Here is a 15,714-nt window from a genome sequence, read left to right on the forward strand (position 1 = left end):
CCTTGTAGTACGGCCGGAATCTTTCCGGTTGTAAAATTAGTGCCAAATATTTCCGTACGGGGGTTCCTTACCTTTAGCTGAATGGACGACAATAGTCCCTTAACTCGCAGGGTGTGGCTTATTGTTTTCTCGCTTCTGGCTTCGTTCTTCAGCGTACTGATTGGCCAAGTATGCCGCAGTCTGATTGGCTATGAAGCAGAGATAATCGTGTTTAGAGCGTGCGCAATAGAGCATGCTCTGCGGTATATCAGAGAGCTTCTGCGGAATATAAGTTAGCATGCCTGCGTCGAAATCCTTGTGACTTTGGATATTCGAGCGCAGATAAATACAACACAAACAGCTAAAATTAAGAGCCCTTTCACCCCGTGAAGAGGGAAGTCCTGCAAAGCTGGAGCTCTGGTAGGATTTGCTATGTTGGGGTTTAGCTGTATTGGGGATTTTCTAAAGTTATGCCTTGGCGCCGCGGTGATATGTGTCGCGCTTGCGTTTGGTTTTTCTTGCTGGATCATCGTTGGTGGCATTGGTTCGACGGCGCCGGTTGTATTGATGCTGTTACTAGCGTCGGCGCTCGACGCGGGTGAGGTCTTCGTCGGGGGAGCATGGTTGGCACTCGAAGTTCTTGCCGGGCTGGGAGCAGCGACAACGGAGGTTTTACGTTGGCGGCGTGCCCATTCTCACTTCTGGGCGCGCCGACGCTCCTCTTACTCCCACTGCTCCTTTTCGGAACGTACAACAACGATGCGACACATGTGAAGTCTGAAGTCCCACTAATAAGGACAGTGACGCGATCTCCACCTCATAGACAAGGGACAAACAGGATTGGTAGGTAGAGACAATGACGTTTTATTATCGCGCGGCTACGCCAATCACAGCGGAGACTCTAGTGCGCCGCACAGGTGACCGCCGAAGAGCGCGCGGCACTGCGCATTGTCATGGGGAGAGAGACGCCACGCGTGGCGAGGAGTACACACGGCTCGGGAAAGAGGTGGCGGTTGTGAAGAGCAGTGTGAAGTGGGAATACATCGTTGCGTTTGGAAATTGTTGGTCTGCGCTCGGTATGTCCCCGGAGGCGATCCGCTAGAACCTAGCCATAGACAGGTTTGCTGTAAAAAAGTAACATGACGGTACGTTGCCGCTGTTTTCACTTACAGACGGTTGAACCCAAGCTCGAAGCAGGACAAACGGTTGAACCCGAGCTCCCAGCAACACCTGTGGGTCGACAGACGAAAAAAAACACGTCCCGAGTGACGCCGGACATGGGTAGGTTTCAAAATGTTTCTAGTGCCGAACCTCTTTTTACTTCTTAGCGAGATCGAGAAATATGGCCGCGGGAAGACGCGTGAACGGCCAAGGCGCTGTCGGCGCATTAGAGGAGGTCGGAGTGGCAGTCCCTAACTATGCGACGTAACTTGAATCCTGTCACTGGTGGCGCTGTCAACCAGCTGCCAAGGCGGAACGGCGCGCCCCCTATAGGTGTCGAACGCTCCCAATAGCTGACACCCTCATGGACGTTATCATTATACTATTAAGAACGAAGAATGCAAATCCCTTATTTTTTTATTATTTATTTAAACTAGTATTCAGGAACGGTCTAAAAACGAGACAAATATAAAGCCCATAATTTTAGGTAGAAATCTCGTAATATTTTAACGCTGGCAAAAAATGGCGCAAGCTCGTTTTATTACAGAATTTTGTTCTCAGATCACACAACTCGTGCACGTTAAAAATCAGGAATGCGGTACTTTCTTCTAATTGCCTGCGCTCCTTCTTCTTCCAGCCGTTAAAAGAACATGTCTGAAAATCGCACTTGAATTAGTCGCGACCGATCAGGAAGCCTCTCCCTAATTGCCCTCGTTTGGCCGAGACAGCGGGGTACTGACGAAAAAAAGACTCGAACGTTTCAGGCAAAAGCGAAGAGTGCCAGCTTCTTCCGGAAATATTTTTTGGCGGAACCGTTCAATCGCACGTCGGTGGTGCGAGAGGCCCACAATTAGGCTGAAGCAAAGGAACAACAAAGTCGTTCCTTCAATGAACATTCCTAGAGAAACGGCCGCACGAATATTTGTTAGCATAACTTTACTCAATTAAATATATTTTTTTTTACAATCGTGCAAATTTCGTAATTACATAAAAAAGCGCAAGATTCTATGCTTTATAAAGTTTGTATTTCATCATCGTTGACATTTTTGCCGCCAAGAACGTAGGACCGGCATTTACTTACAGGCGTCATAAATGAGCACAAGAAAGTTTCTAAAGCTTGCTTTTGATTGGAATGATCAGCTGCTACCGGAACCCCTCCGTACTCAGAAAAACAAATTACGTAGACTCTAATGTAACCACATCAGGTCGCCAGGGATCCTTAAACATTTGTTCCTTTAAATCTTAGGCCCTTTTTTGTTTCATAATGTTACGCGTGACGATAATCCCATCAAGAAATGTTGCTAACAGGAGGGAGGCGCGCATGCCGCAATAGTTTTCTCCTGAATCAAGAGAAAAGCAGAGCAGTCCATCGTTTTTATTGAAAAAAATCTGTTATATATTTGGCCCGTAATAGTTTCCAGTTCTCACTCCAGAAGCTGACTTAGAAAACGGTAATTGCACGCTTAGCGGCGACGCAGTGCTCGGCTCCTCACTGTGCTGCTGCACAAAAGTTGCAGCCGCACGTTTTGTCCCTGTCAAGGCGGGTCACTTCCGCATGTCGCATCATGTGAGCAAACACGCGTCAGCGAAGCGTAATACACCTTAGCTCACGCTAAACGAGTAAGCTCTCCCACAGAAAGTACACACTGTTCAAACCAGTTCGAAGAGTGCGCCTACAGACCCACCGCAAAACATGGCGCCCACAAGCAAAGCATTCATGGAACGGTCGCGCGCATCTCGTTTACGACACGAGGCGGAGAGATCAGCTGTGGCAAGGAAGCAATCGCGGGGTGCTCCCTATTTCTTAGCCACGCGGACGAGGCTCTCCAAGATCCGCCGCAATATCGAGGCGCCACAGGCATCCACTTTAGGCGTCGCGTGACGAAGTTTTTCTGGACAACCGCACCGAATTCTGTGTTGCAACTGCCTTTGACGCGCTAGTATGCCAAAGAGACGGATTATTTTTTGCTTCGCCGTCGGCGAGTTAATCACTTTCCAAATGAAAATGGACGTTAAATTTAACCTGTTGAAGGAACTCCTCTACTTTTTGTCAAATGAAGGTGAGAGTGACTAGACTATTTTATTACGTGATACGACGCCCGTCTCAGTCACTAATGCATCATAATCACAATATAGTTCATTTAACGTATGGTATCGAGTACAAATGAAATGCGAACAGCGGAGCGAGTGGCCTATTATACATGCAGCGCTAACGACTAAGGCAACTGACTAAGTTACGGGATGGAAAGGGCGTTTCTAGGGTGAGCGCCGATTCTGATCTGTTCACACCCCTGTAGCTCCTCTCTCCAATTCGCGGATTTATCAGTTCCGAGCTGCCTCTCGGTATACTGCAGCATGTAATGAAGGCCATGCGCCCCGCTGTTCGCGTTTCATTCGTACCTGATAGTACGTCTGGGGTTGTGCAACTTTAAGCAGGTAAAGGTATTCCATGGTCGATGCTCGAACAAAAACGATATGTTTATTAGACCTCTCTGTCGACTCCACGACGACAGCACGAAGGCAGTTTTACTTAATCCTAACTTACGGCTCCTGTGAACCTCATTCGGGTTATATTTGTATCCGCTTTGTTCGCAAATAAATGTTTGCCTTTAAGGTGTCGGGGCTTCCTCGTAAAAAAGGGGAAAGCAAGGGGAACTTCTCGGACCTGGAAATTTTATCGGAAGGAAATAAACTTCGCTTATCGATCCCTCCATTATCCCACAGGATAATAAGGGTTTCTTCCCAAATGCACTAACGAAAGGGGTACAAATTCTGCGAAAGGTCATTTTCGTGGTGAAGTTTCAAGTTCATAGCTTCAGACACGTTCCCAGAGAACTTCTTACAGGAAGGGGGAGGGGGGGGGTGTAGAAAAGATTGTATACAAAAAATCCTACACACAAAGAAGCTAGACACATAAAGAAGTTACAACAAGAGTTTAGAAGCAATGCTCTAAACTCTTGGGTTGGACTCGCTAAAATGTCCAATCCATAATTAAAGAAATTCGATGCGCCTTTGGAAAAGGCAAATATACTTACTTTCTTTTCTTTGTCGGGTTGACACGCACTTTCCGCCTTTCTACGATTCAAGCACCAGCCAGAACTACACTCATACACACTCTAACATTTATACAAATTGTTCTAATTTCAAGGGTATTTATAAGTATTATCTCAATCCTGTAAAAGGTTATTGCGACAAGACGAGACAACTGGTCGTAACCTACATCATTAGCTTTGAAAAAAATAACTTCGCTCCTGAACTTACGGCGTAAGTTTTAACACTCTCTTACAGAACGACTCGCCACCGCAGGGCGCATACAAGTTGGGCAACAACTTCTTTAGGATTGGGTTCTACTCGCGCCTAAACTAAATTGCCGAGTGGGACGACGTGTGAACAACCGTTGATCAGGGACCTGATATCGCACTCCACTTTTCCCCCGCAATTATCTCCCCTTGCCTTCCTATCCAAGCCAGAACTTTTTTGCAGCCGCGCACAGACCTCCCCTAGACAAATGGTTGGTAATTAAAATAAATGGAGTTGCCTCTCTTTGCCTAGACAGAGCCTTTCTTCACTCGGCACACGGGAACACTACGCCGAGCATGTGGGCACAAGCCAGAACGAAAACGTACAAACGTAATGCAATGCAATCAGCGCTACAGCTTTCCCCGAAGTAAATAGGGAAATTAAGAAGAAAGGGAAACAGTCTGTGAAGAGAGGGGGAGAAAGAGACGGGGGTAAGAAAGGGAGAGTGAGAAAAGGCTCGATCCGGGGGCGCTGACACTTAGAGCGCCAGTGGGCGAGAGAGTCAGAGGCACATTGGAAAATTAGGAGGGACGCCGGGTGACGCGAGAGACAGCGAGTTTCCGGAGACTCCCTGGCTTCGGGAATGAGGTTAGCAGAAGTGAGAAAAAAGAAAAAGTAGAAAAAAGAGTAAGAGAGAAGCCACTGCAAATGCTAGCACTGCAAATTATATACAGGATCGTTTGTGGAGGCTAGACGCCGCAAAGAAGAAACTTAAGGTTTCTTCGGTAAATGCGGAGGATGTTTTCAGAGATGAGGGAAGGATTGGCTTGCCACTGGAGTAAGAGAGGTTCGCATTTCTAAATGGATGTTCCGGTCGAGTGAGGTTTTAATATATCAGATGATGATGAGGGATGCGGCTTAATCCCTCAGTGGTGTTCACTTAGCGCTTCTTAATATGTTCTTGCTCTGCTGCGGATAAAAATAAATACTCGGCGAACCATTTAAATTGCGTGCACCGGTTGATTGCGGATAAAACTTGATGTCGGCTTAAGGGGAGGTTCATAAATTTACGAGAAGACGTCAATTTTCGTTGCACCATCATAGCTGCGCGAAGATAATTGCATCGCCGAAAATGAGGGTGACCTACTAATACGCTAAGTAAACATAATTTGCAATACCTTAGAATACCAAGAGAGGCACGAAACCAGAGGTGTGGTTAGAAAGTCTAGCTTCTAACACATACTGGCACGGGAGTAGGCAGTGGAAAACCTTTAATCTTCCAATTGTTGATTTCTACGCAAGGCTGCCGTTCAAAACTAAGCTCTACGGTATATTTGCTTCAGTTGACCGTTACTTTTATCTGAAGCAAGGCCTCGTTAATCAGGTGCAGAAACGAAGATTCTTAAGAGACAAGATTTCAACGAAAAAAAAGTACGGTAGCCAAACAGATGCAGACTTCCACCTAAATGAAAAGTCTACTACCACAAGGCACTGCTGTGATCCCCCCTCCTCCACCCCCTCGCAAACAAAAAAAAGTATTGACGTGATTTTTGTACATTTATGCGCTTGTTGAATCTGCAGTATTCACCAATGCTACACACGCTGCTACGGCAACAGGCAAAGTCTCCATAAACTCGAACTCCGCGTTTCGATTTCGCTCCGTGCCACGCGGTACTTAAATAACGAGGCAGACCTGTCACATACACAGGGCGCGGCGCCGTGTCAACAAAACACTTTCAAAGTGTAACATATCAGTAGCCTTTCTATCGGTCAGGATTCCCTTTTATGTGTATACAAATATCAATCAAAAATCGTTAAATAATATATTCATTAATATATTAAACGAAGGCGCGCAACTAAGGTAGATATTTCGTACGGGAACGCACCGCGTTTAAACTCACTTGGAAAGCACCACACCCTCCATGGAAACACCCTCCCGCCGCTTACTCTGTGTCACATTGAATCTGACTGCAGCCAAGGTCACGATCCGATGGTGCCAATCAATCAACGTGAAAAGTGCATCGTAATGGCGCTCGTCGTCTTCTAGCGTTTTCAATCTCCGGCTAAACTAACCACGCACAGTGAATATGGCAGAGCCACGACCCCCGTGACGATGCAGTTTTGGCGCCTCTCGATTAAATCCACCAAATCGTAGCGCTTTTTTTTTTCGGTCGGACTTGGATGTAAAACCGAGACCAACTCAACTCATTGACGTCACGCCATTGCGGTGGCGCTGCTGTCGGTACATCGCATGCGCAGACGCTTCATTCCTCCTGAATTTGATTTCTGCGCACGCGCAGTGCCCACACCTGGTGTGGGCAAAGCGGGCTTGTTTTAAAACACTGTGTTGGTGTACCTGAATATAGGTTGGGCGTGAGCTCCATGGCTCTTACCGAACGTCATGCCTAACTGCGTGTAGTTTGTTTGTTTTTATTTTTCGATATTTCCCGTCGATATCACAATCGATAGAAGCCCTAAGCAAAACGTGAAGAGCTCATAAAAAGCGACAGCACGAACACGTGTCGTTTCGTCGTCCCACCTTTTCATTTCCGTAGGCCCGTATGCAGTTTGTTGGAGCGTGATGCGCTCGGCCGCCCGGGGGCGAGGGGGAAGGAGGGTTGTTGACGAGTCGCTACTTCGGCCACTCAGTTATGTCGCAGCAGGTAGTAACACTCGACGCTAATGGACGATTGTTTGCCGAACTTATTTTGCCTCGCTCCGCACTTGGGCTTGCCGGCGCCGCTGCAGGCTACACACTCGATAATTTGGAAGTGGGCGTCGACGCAGTTTTCACCACCTTTGGAACCTCCACTCCCCCGCCCCCCCTTGTTTTTTTGCAGCGATTGCTTTCATGGGCTCTTCTTCCCACCACTCGAAATAACGGCCATTGTCAATGTTGTAGTCGTTGATTACGTTTCAGTTGGCGTAGTATAAGGCTGCAGTGTGTCTGACGTCGATTTTGCCACATCCTCGAAAAAAAGATCAGCCGCCGCCCTCAGGATTCGAACCTGGAACCGTTGCCACAGAGCTACGCCACACCGTTAAGAACCAGACATATATCGGGTGACGTTTTTTTTTTCGAAACAGAGTGAAAGAAGGCGTATTTACTGCTTGAACGCCGTCTTCACTATACGTTTTTCGAGCTCGGCGAACTTTCGAAGGGTAAACAACCGTCACTGCCTGGTGAGTATTTAACTAGAATTTGTTAATTAACTTTTTAATTAGTGGAAATCGACACATGGTTTCAACTAGAAACTTGCTGAGTGTCATCGAACACCACTAAATAAACTGTTTTTAGAACGACTTGTAGCTCGTGGGAAACTCGGGGGCGCGCCAAAGTTACCACTCGTGAAGCAGGTGCAAAACCAGCATTGGCGGAACGCGGATGATTAGATCGTTATAGCGTCCCCCACCTGCTAGCTTTGCGCCTGCTTCACGAGTGGTGACTTTGGCGTGCCCCCAAGTTTCCCACAAGCTTCAAGCCGTTCTAAATAAGGTTGCTTTAGTGGTTTTGGATTACGCTCAGTAAACTTGTACTTGGAACCATGTGTTTATTTTCACAAAATAAAAAGTTAACTAACGAATTTTAGTTATTTAATCACTAGACAGTGACGGTCGTTTGCCCCTCGAATGTTCGCCGAGCTTTTCGTCCCCGCTCGTTGACAGCCCACACGACAAGGAAGTACTCGACGCCTGGCAGGAGCTCGTGCACCCAGAAGTCCGGCCGATCGGCCGTGAAGTTGGCCAAAAGCGCGGCTGTCATGGCGTCGTGCACAAACAGCTCAAATTGGGCCGACAAGTGTCCGTCCGAGCCGGCCTGGCTCTCGACGTGAAGGGACCCTTCCGTCTGGTTCGTGATGGAGCAGTTCTCCACGGGACCCGGAGGCCCTGCTTTGCCGGGAAGGAAAAGGCAGTCATCGAGCCGATGGAATGTCAGCACCGTGCTTCGAGGGTCATGCGTTAACATCTCGGAGTAGGCCCGAAATATATGTGTGAGTATCTTTGTACATACATACATCTCGCGACCATGTAAACACGCTAAAAAAAAAACAGTTCTCGTTTTTTTGTTTTGTTTTTTTCTTCAATCCTAAGGGGTGTTATTGGCGCTACTTCTGCGGGGCAAAGAGTTCATTTGGGACGTTAACACTAGCGGTAGATCTTGGTACTCGCCAATATAATTTCTATGTAAGATTCAAAAAGCGCAAATGTCGTCTTTTCAGCTACGTGTTGTGCAGTTTACGTATACGTTTCCATGAGAGATGCTCTATTTTTTTTTCAGACATCTTGCATATGTGTATCTGGTTGCATAAACCACAGTGTTTGTCCAGAGCGTTATTTGACAAATTTTCCAAAAAATAACACTCCTAGTTTGTCAATTCCTATATGCTCTGCTAGCCCGTAGCGGTTGTACGTTTGAGGTAGATAGCCATGAATCTCGTTAGCTTTTTCCGACGACCAATTTATTGGACATTATTGCTTCAAAGAGCACGTGGCACGTACATTATAAAGGCTTGATTTATATGATTTCCATATATGAATGGTGTGAACAAAGTTCTTATCAGTGAAATTCCAAATTACTACTCCTCAGGTGCAGCCCCTGCCAAAATCCAGAACGTTTGCATTGTCCGAAACGGACATCTTAAAACTACGTAGGGCATTTAGCACAAAGGAATGACATAAACAACGCAATCGGTAAACAAACCCACCTGCTTAAACGACGTAGAAAAGGCATGGCATCTTCTGTTTTTCGATGTGTTTGGAGGCCGTGCAAAGGAGCGTGCCGTACTCGTTGTGGCTGTGCGGAATGTAGCGTGAAACGCTGTGTGTGCCGTGGCTAGTGAAGCTCTTGATTGGTCTGTTCGGAACGGAGCTGTTAAAGTGCCACTCGAACGTCACGTTGGTCGGGTCTGCCTCCACTTCGCAGTGCACCTCAACTTCCTGGCGCCGAGAGGTCGCGTACACCACGTTCTGGTTTTCCTTGAACAAGGGGGCGTCTGCGAAAACGCGCAAACATATTCCACAGATCAAGGAAATATGGCCGGTTTTGAAGCCATGTTCACGTACACAAAATTGAATTTCTCTGACGCGATACATAGGGCTAGACCGATGGGTCGGCACAGAAATCATTTTTATATTTCTCTGAAATTGCAATCTTGCAACTTCCGTCGATTTTTTTTTTTTTTTTAATTACGAGAAGCTATATTTAAGGCTTAAGAGTCTGACGAGTAAGATACACAACCACAATAACACTTTACCTGAAACAATCAGCTTCCTAGTTTTAAAGTATCTGTTACATTATAAATATCCTGCAAGAATTACTACACTTATGTTTGTAAAATATAATCGAATTATAACATTACAGTTTAATTGAATGAAAAAAAATAAACGTAATTTTCTTCCTGAACAAACTGAATAGCAAGTTGTTTCTACAAGTGCCTCAATTGTTCACATTTAAACTATGGTGGAACAAGTGACTCAGCTGTCTATAGTGACAGCAATCACATAGGGTCCGCATTTAACCACGCCGATACAAATCAAATCAATCTCATCCGCGTGATATTAAGGTTTAAAACTAAAATGAAGTTGCTGAGGTATGCGTAACCCACTAGAGAGGATTAATCTAGCTCTCCAAAAACTTCCTGTATTTTTTATGCATGTCTGAATAATTTAACAGAAATAAAATTAATTACCTAGCCATGCCGAAAATATCTTTAATACAAAAAAAAAAACGAACGAGTAATCCAAAATTATTGTCAGTCGAAAAACGTATAGGCTATGAGAAAAAAAAAATCATGCAGTCGACGCAGGCACGCGATATCAGGACTTCGCCGACACCTAAAGTGGACAGAAATAAAACTAAGAAAACCTGTCGTAAACTTAGTAGTAGACGGCGAATATAAGCTCTTTCAATTTTCCCCATCATTAAGTCAAAATAAGCTCAAAACGTTTTATCGCAGGCACTTTGCAAGAGCAAAATCCATCCGATGTAGCACGTTTAAAATTTCATGAGCTACCGAACCTATTATACCTATTTTCTTACTGAACATTGCTATTGTTTCAGCTGGACTAGTCGAGCAAGACGTGTCCAGCATATTTCAGACACTGCTTCAGTTTGTAACGTCATGGGTATCCGCGTTATTCTTAATGACTTTAAGGTAAGGCACTGATTTTCGGCTGAAAAAAAAGTATATTGCTAAAAGAAAACTCGCGCCCATTCACAAGGCTTGTTTGTAAGGTGAGACCAAATTTCGCTTATCTCCACTGTTTCCACTTGCTACCTCTAGAGGAAATGACTCACTTTTTGTCCTTTTCTAACCGTTGGTTTTACACCTCATCATATTCGGATATCTTAAGGAAGTTCACTGAACGCGCAGGGCATCAGAATCCGTTTGAGAGTTTTAAATACCTCTTATTTCCTAAGCTTGCATGGCAACAAGCTCTTGCAAGTGAAAGACATTAGCTGAAAGGGAATCCAACTCACGTTGCACGCGTAGCTGCAGCCTGTCTCCCTGTGTGCGGCGCTGGGCGTTTTCGGCACTGCAGGAGTAGAAGCCAGAGTGGTGCGTCTGCACCCGCTGGATCACCAGAAAGTTCTTGCTGACGAGGAGGTTCTCATAGGCCTGCAAGTCCTGGCCTTTGAACTGCCAGCTGACTTCGTCCACGGCTGGGTAGGCGTCCACTCGGCAGTCCAGGTATACGTCGTTGTTCTCCTGGATGTTCTCCAGGTTCAACTTGGTTCCAAGCTGAAGCGAAATCTTGAACTCGTCTGCGGAAAAAAAAAAAACAGAAAGCAATGTCAATAAAGAAATATCGGTCGACTTTGAATGCTGGGTGGTCAAGAAATATTACGACCATACTGGCGCAGGGTATACAAAAATGGAGAAGTAGAATAATGCACTAAACCCCAGAAAAACCAGAATGAGAGATGGCATGATACAGAAGTCTCAAAAACAGCTCTGCCTCTGTCGTTCCTCATTCTTCTTATTCTGTGGATTTCATTATATAATGCTCAACCATCATCAGCTATTTGCGCCCTGAATTTCTGTTCACAATTAACCTACTTCTAAATATTAACAGCCCCACAGAGGAATAGTTATGTCACCAACACAAGAAAGGTACCATCCAATTATAACTTTCTTACAATATAAACATTTTGGCGTATAAATATGTTATAGGGGATGATTAAGCACGTGGCCGCGCTGAGGAAAAATCAGCCCACGTCCTTCAAATTAGGCGGGTAAGGGCATCACCTGCCAACTTTAGCTGATATCGTCAGCGTGACAGTGGTGCCTCCAAAAACGTAGGCTACGCAATGGTCTATGCGGCTGCATCAATTGACGTGGTGACGTGACCATCATAAGCCAAATTTGGCGTGCCTTGTGTAGCCAGTAAATTTATTAAATTTTGTTGACTTCTTGCATATAAAACTTTGATGGCCTTTGCAGTATCACCACAGACGGAGCAGAGATCATCGCACGTCGTACCTCACTCCCATTGGCTGGCATAAGCGATTACAGAACCATAACAACAACTAGTGACGTTGTCGTCCGAAATCGTAGTTTGGGTATCGGTACGTACAGGATTACCGCGGGAGTTTCCGACCGAAGCTTTGCCCTACGTATGATGATCTTCTCGGGAGTTCCCCACAGAAATTCCAGATATTACCATAGCAAGATTTGGGTAAGTAAAGTCATATAGCCATAATCATGTATGCGAACATGTATTGCCCTATTTGCCCAACTTTTTTTTTCATATACTTTGACATCCCGACCTTTCTGAACTGGATGACTAAATTACTGCCCTTGTTTGCCAGTGTTTCGAAATGTCAAACAAGCCGAGTCTCGAGGAGATGTATTGAACTTGCTGAGCAAAGGTTCGCATTTTAGGTCGCCCTCACTCACCCTCACCCTCACAGCCACACTCACCTAAACCCCTCACTCACCGTCAACCTCACAGTCACACTCACCTTCAGCCCTTCACTCAACCTCACTGAACCTCACAGCCCTCACGCACTCACCGCCCTCATGGCCCTGTCGCACTCATGGCCCTCACGCCCCTCACCGCCCTCACGGGCATCACGTACTCATGCCCCTCACGCCCCTCACGCACTCATGGCCCTCGCGCCAATCACCGCCCTCACGCCCCTCATTCACTCATGGCCCTCACGCCCCTCACGCACTCACCGCCCTCACGGCCCTCACGCACTCATGGCCCTCACGCCACTTAGGCCCGCTTTATATGGGACGACTTCGCCCAGAAACGACGTCGCAACGCCAGCAACACGGGCCGCCCGCGTTCACATCCAGCAACCGATTGCTGCAATTTGCCATCATCATCATAAAATTTTATTTTTCTTGCACTATTTAGACACACAATTACGCGCGATAAACATGTATTTATGCATTTAAATCTCGTTGTGAATACTAATGCATCTTTCTAAAACAGTTGATTTCAGAAACCGATCAATTTCACACCAGAACCAAGTCTTTTGTTGTCATCATCACCGGCTATGGTATTGTTGCCATCATCATTAACTATGCTTCACAAAAAGCTCAAACTCTGACAATGTGAGACTAGTGTTTGGAATAAAATGCAAAAGTTTGAGGCCATAACGGGATTTAAATTTAAAAATAATTGGCAAAGAAAAAAAAAATTATCGTTTATACAATGTCCACTTAAGCCTAATATCGTCAAAACCAGAACTGACATTGTGAACGCATGTGGAATTTATATGAATGAAAATACTCGTTAACAAAAAAGAGAATATTGCTTCATTGCTTACTGACAATTTTTTTTATATCTATTTTTTCCCCACCGAAATAGATGCTACAGGCACCCACATTGTCATTCTTTACTTTGGCGCTATGAAGCCTAGGCTGATGACGGCTCATTAAGAAATTTCATCTTTCTCATTAAAATTTTGATCCAGATAACGCCTGTTCTCAAATTTTTGCGTTCTATATTTCAATCTCACGGAGTTTGAGCCTTTTGCGACGCATATTTTTATTTGCCCGTGCCAAAAAACACGGTTTTATTTTCTCGTGAACGCCCCGTATATTAACAGCACTATAGAAATAGAATGCCAGAGACGCACCTTCGCCACTTTGCTCACCAAAAGATCATGGAACAAAAAAAAATCTCAGCCGTGGTTGCGCTTCTTTCCCTTTCACCCAACCTCTATTCTTCACCATCAGCGAAAAAACAAGTGTAATCTACAACTCCTTCCTCAACCACCCCGCCCCCTCCCCTAAAAAGAGAAAAGATGCATATCTTTTTTTCTAGTTCAAAAACAAAATTTACGTAAGAAAAAAAAAAAAATTGATCGCAAAACATTGTTTGCGGCTACTTACCCCCCTATACTACACAGAGCAGTGCCAGACTTCTCCCTTCGTTGTAGGGACCGGTGGTGCTTCGAAGTTCATTGCCCGCGCCATCCCGAATCACCGGAGGCTCTGGAGGTGCTGTAAGAAAGAAAGAAATAGAAAAAGTGACAACGACTTGAGACACCGAGAACCGAGATCAACGAGCGCTCAGTTATTCCATCCTTCAAAACGACGCCAAATAACGCAAAAAAAAAAAAAAAAACTTCTGTTTTTGCTTTAAGCACCTTGCATACTCAAGAAGAATGTAATTTTCGAAATTTCCGCAGAATCCTCGGTTTTTCGGGGGCGCATGAAAGCGAAGAGCAAAATTTATTCTAATCTAGCTAAGAAAACCCACGGGGCAATCATAATGCGGGTTCTTACGTACCGCGAACTATTGAAACTGTTGCCCTTGCGAGGTAATTCTTGTCGTCTCCTCTGAGCCATGTTTACATACTGCGATAAAACTGCATCGAAAGCAATATACGTATGACTGCGTGTATCGGATCACGTCTCGTTTGTAGTTATGTCTGCGTGCGCGCAAAGAAAACAACGTTGTCGAAAGAAGAACAATATCCGAAACGTCATCCGCAAGAACAAAGGGTGTGTTACAATATACTTTTTCATCTGAACGGATATTACCAAACCAAAAACACCGAATACACTAAAAGCGTCTTGTGTCCACATATTTTTTTTTCTAATTGTGGATATGCGTTTTGTTTATTCTTACCTTTCATTAAGAATATTTTTGCACTTACTGCAATCAAGCTACTGTTGTCCCTTACTAACGATGCAGTGTAAATTCCAACCGACTCAAGATTTATATAATAAATTCATATCATTTTTAATATCTAACTATAAAATGCATATTCCAATACGATGATGTTTTGTTTTTATGAATATCTCCGTACCGCAAAAGAAGCTTACATATTACGTGTTCCGTAATGATAAAAAAAAAAAAAAACATTTAATGTATTTGAGCAGTCCGCCCCGACAATGCTGTCAACATAACGGGGTATCTATATTTACGGGGTCCATACTGACGATCCCTGACTGTACTTTCTTAACGAAGCATTTTGTGCAACATAAAAAATAATTAAGACGGCACATTTTTTGGTGGGCGATGCACTGGTGACGCAGTTCGAGACAACGTTGCAGGACCCATTAAAATTACTCCCTCGCAGAACAATCAACCGTCTGTACCAAACAAATCGAGAACGACAATATTGGACATTTGCATGGCTCCGCTTTTGTATTCTTTCTACAAGATAGCACTTCCAGCAGGATAAAAACGCCGTGGTTCTAAATCAAAAATAGCTAACATGTCCAAGGGAATGACACTTTTTTTAAACTCTGTACGATTCCACTATGTCATCTTTAGCTGATTAATATCGAGCACAAAATTATAAATACTTAAAGTAACTCTCTCAGTGGTCTGAACATCAGCTGCGGCAAGCCTTAACCGCAGACATTGTTCAAGACATGAAAAAAAAAAGAAAAAAAGAGAACCCATACTACTATCTGATCCTGTACATTTAACTAGCGCAATTTCGGTAGTACCCCCCCCCCCCCCCTTTCTCTCTTGAAAAAAAAAAACAAAAAACAACCATCTTTTCTCGCCGTCGTAGCACGTCAATGCGAAAAGAAATTCGTGTTTATTTCTGCTTTATGCACAAACACCATTACCGCATAAGCACACCCCGCGCTCCTTTGCAGTGTTTGCGATGCGGCATTGTGGTAACAACACACATCATCAGGATTTCAAAACGGCACTCTATTAAATAGGGTATTGCTGCCGGAAGGATACGGGGGAAGTCATTAAAGATGCCACAATCTGTGGCGGAGTAATGGAGTATACACGGATAAAAGAACCTTCGTGGATGATTGCCCCTTCACGAGCATCGAGTCCGTTGGAATTTCTAACGACTCTGAGGTAGTTGGGTCGATAAATAATCAAAATTTTCGGGAAACA

The 15,714-nt window shown here is 44.8% G+C and overlaps 1 pseudogene; it reads right to left on the reverse strand.

The window, feature by feature from the left end:
- Positions 1-15,714, reverse strand: part of LOC8050819 — a 177,295-nt pseudogene that overhangs the window by 137,349 nt on the left and 24,232 nt on the right.

This window comes from Ixodes scapularis, unplaced genomic scaffold (assembly GCF_016920785.2).
Source record: "Ixodes scapularis isolate PalLabHiFi unplaced genomic scaffold, ASM1692078v2 PGA_scaffold5__190_contigs__length_132052651, whole genome shotgun sequence".
Lineage (NCBI taxonomy): Eukaryota > Metazoa > Arthropoda > Arachnida > Ixodida > Ixodidae > Ixodes > Ixodes scapularis.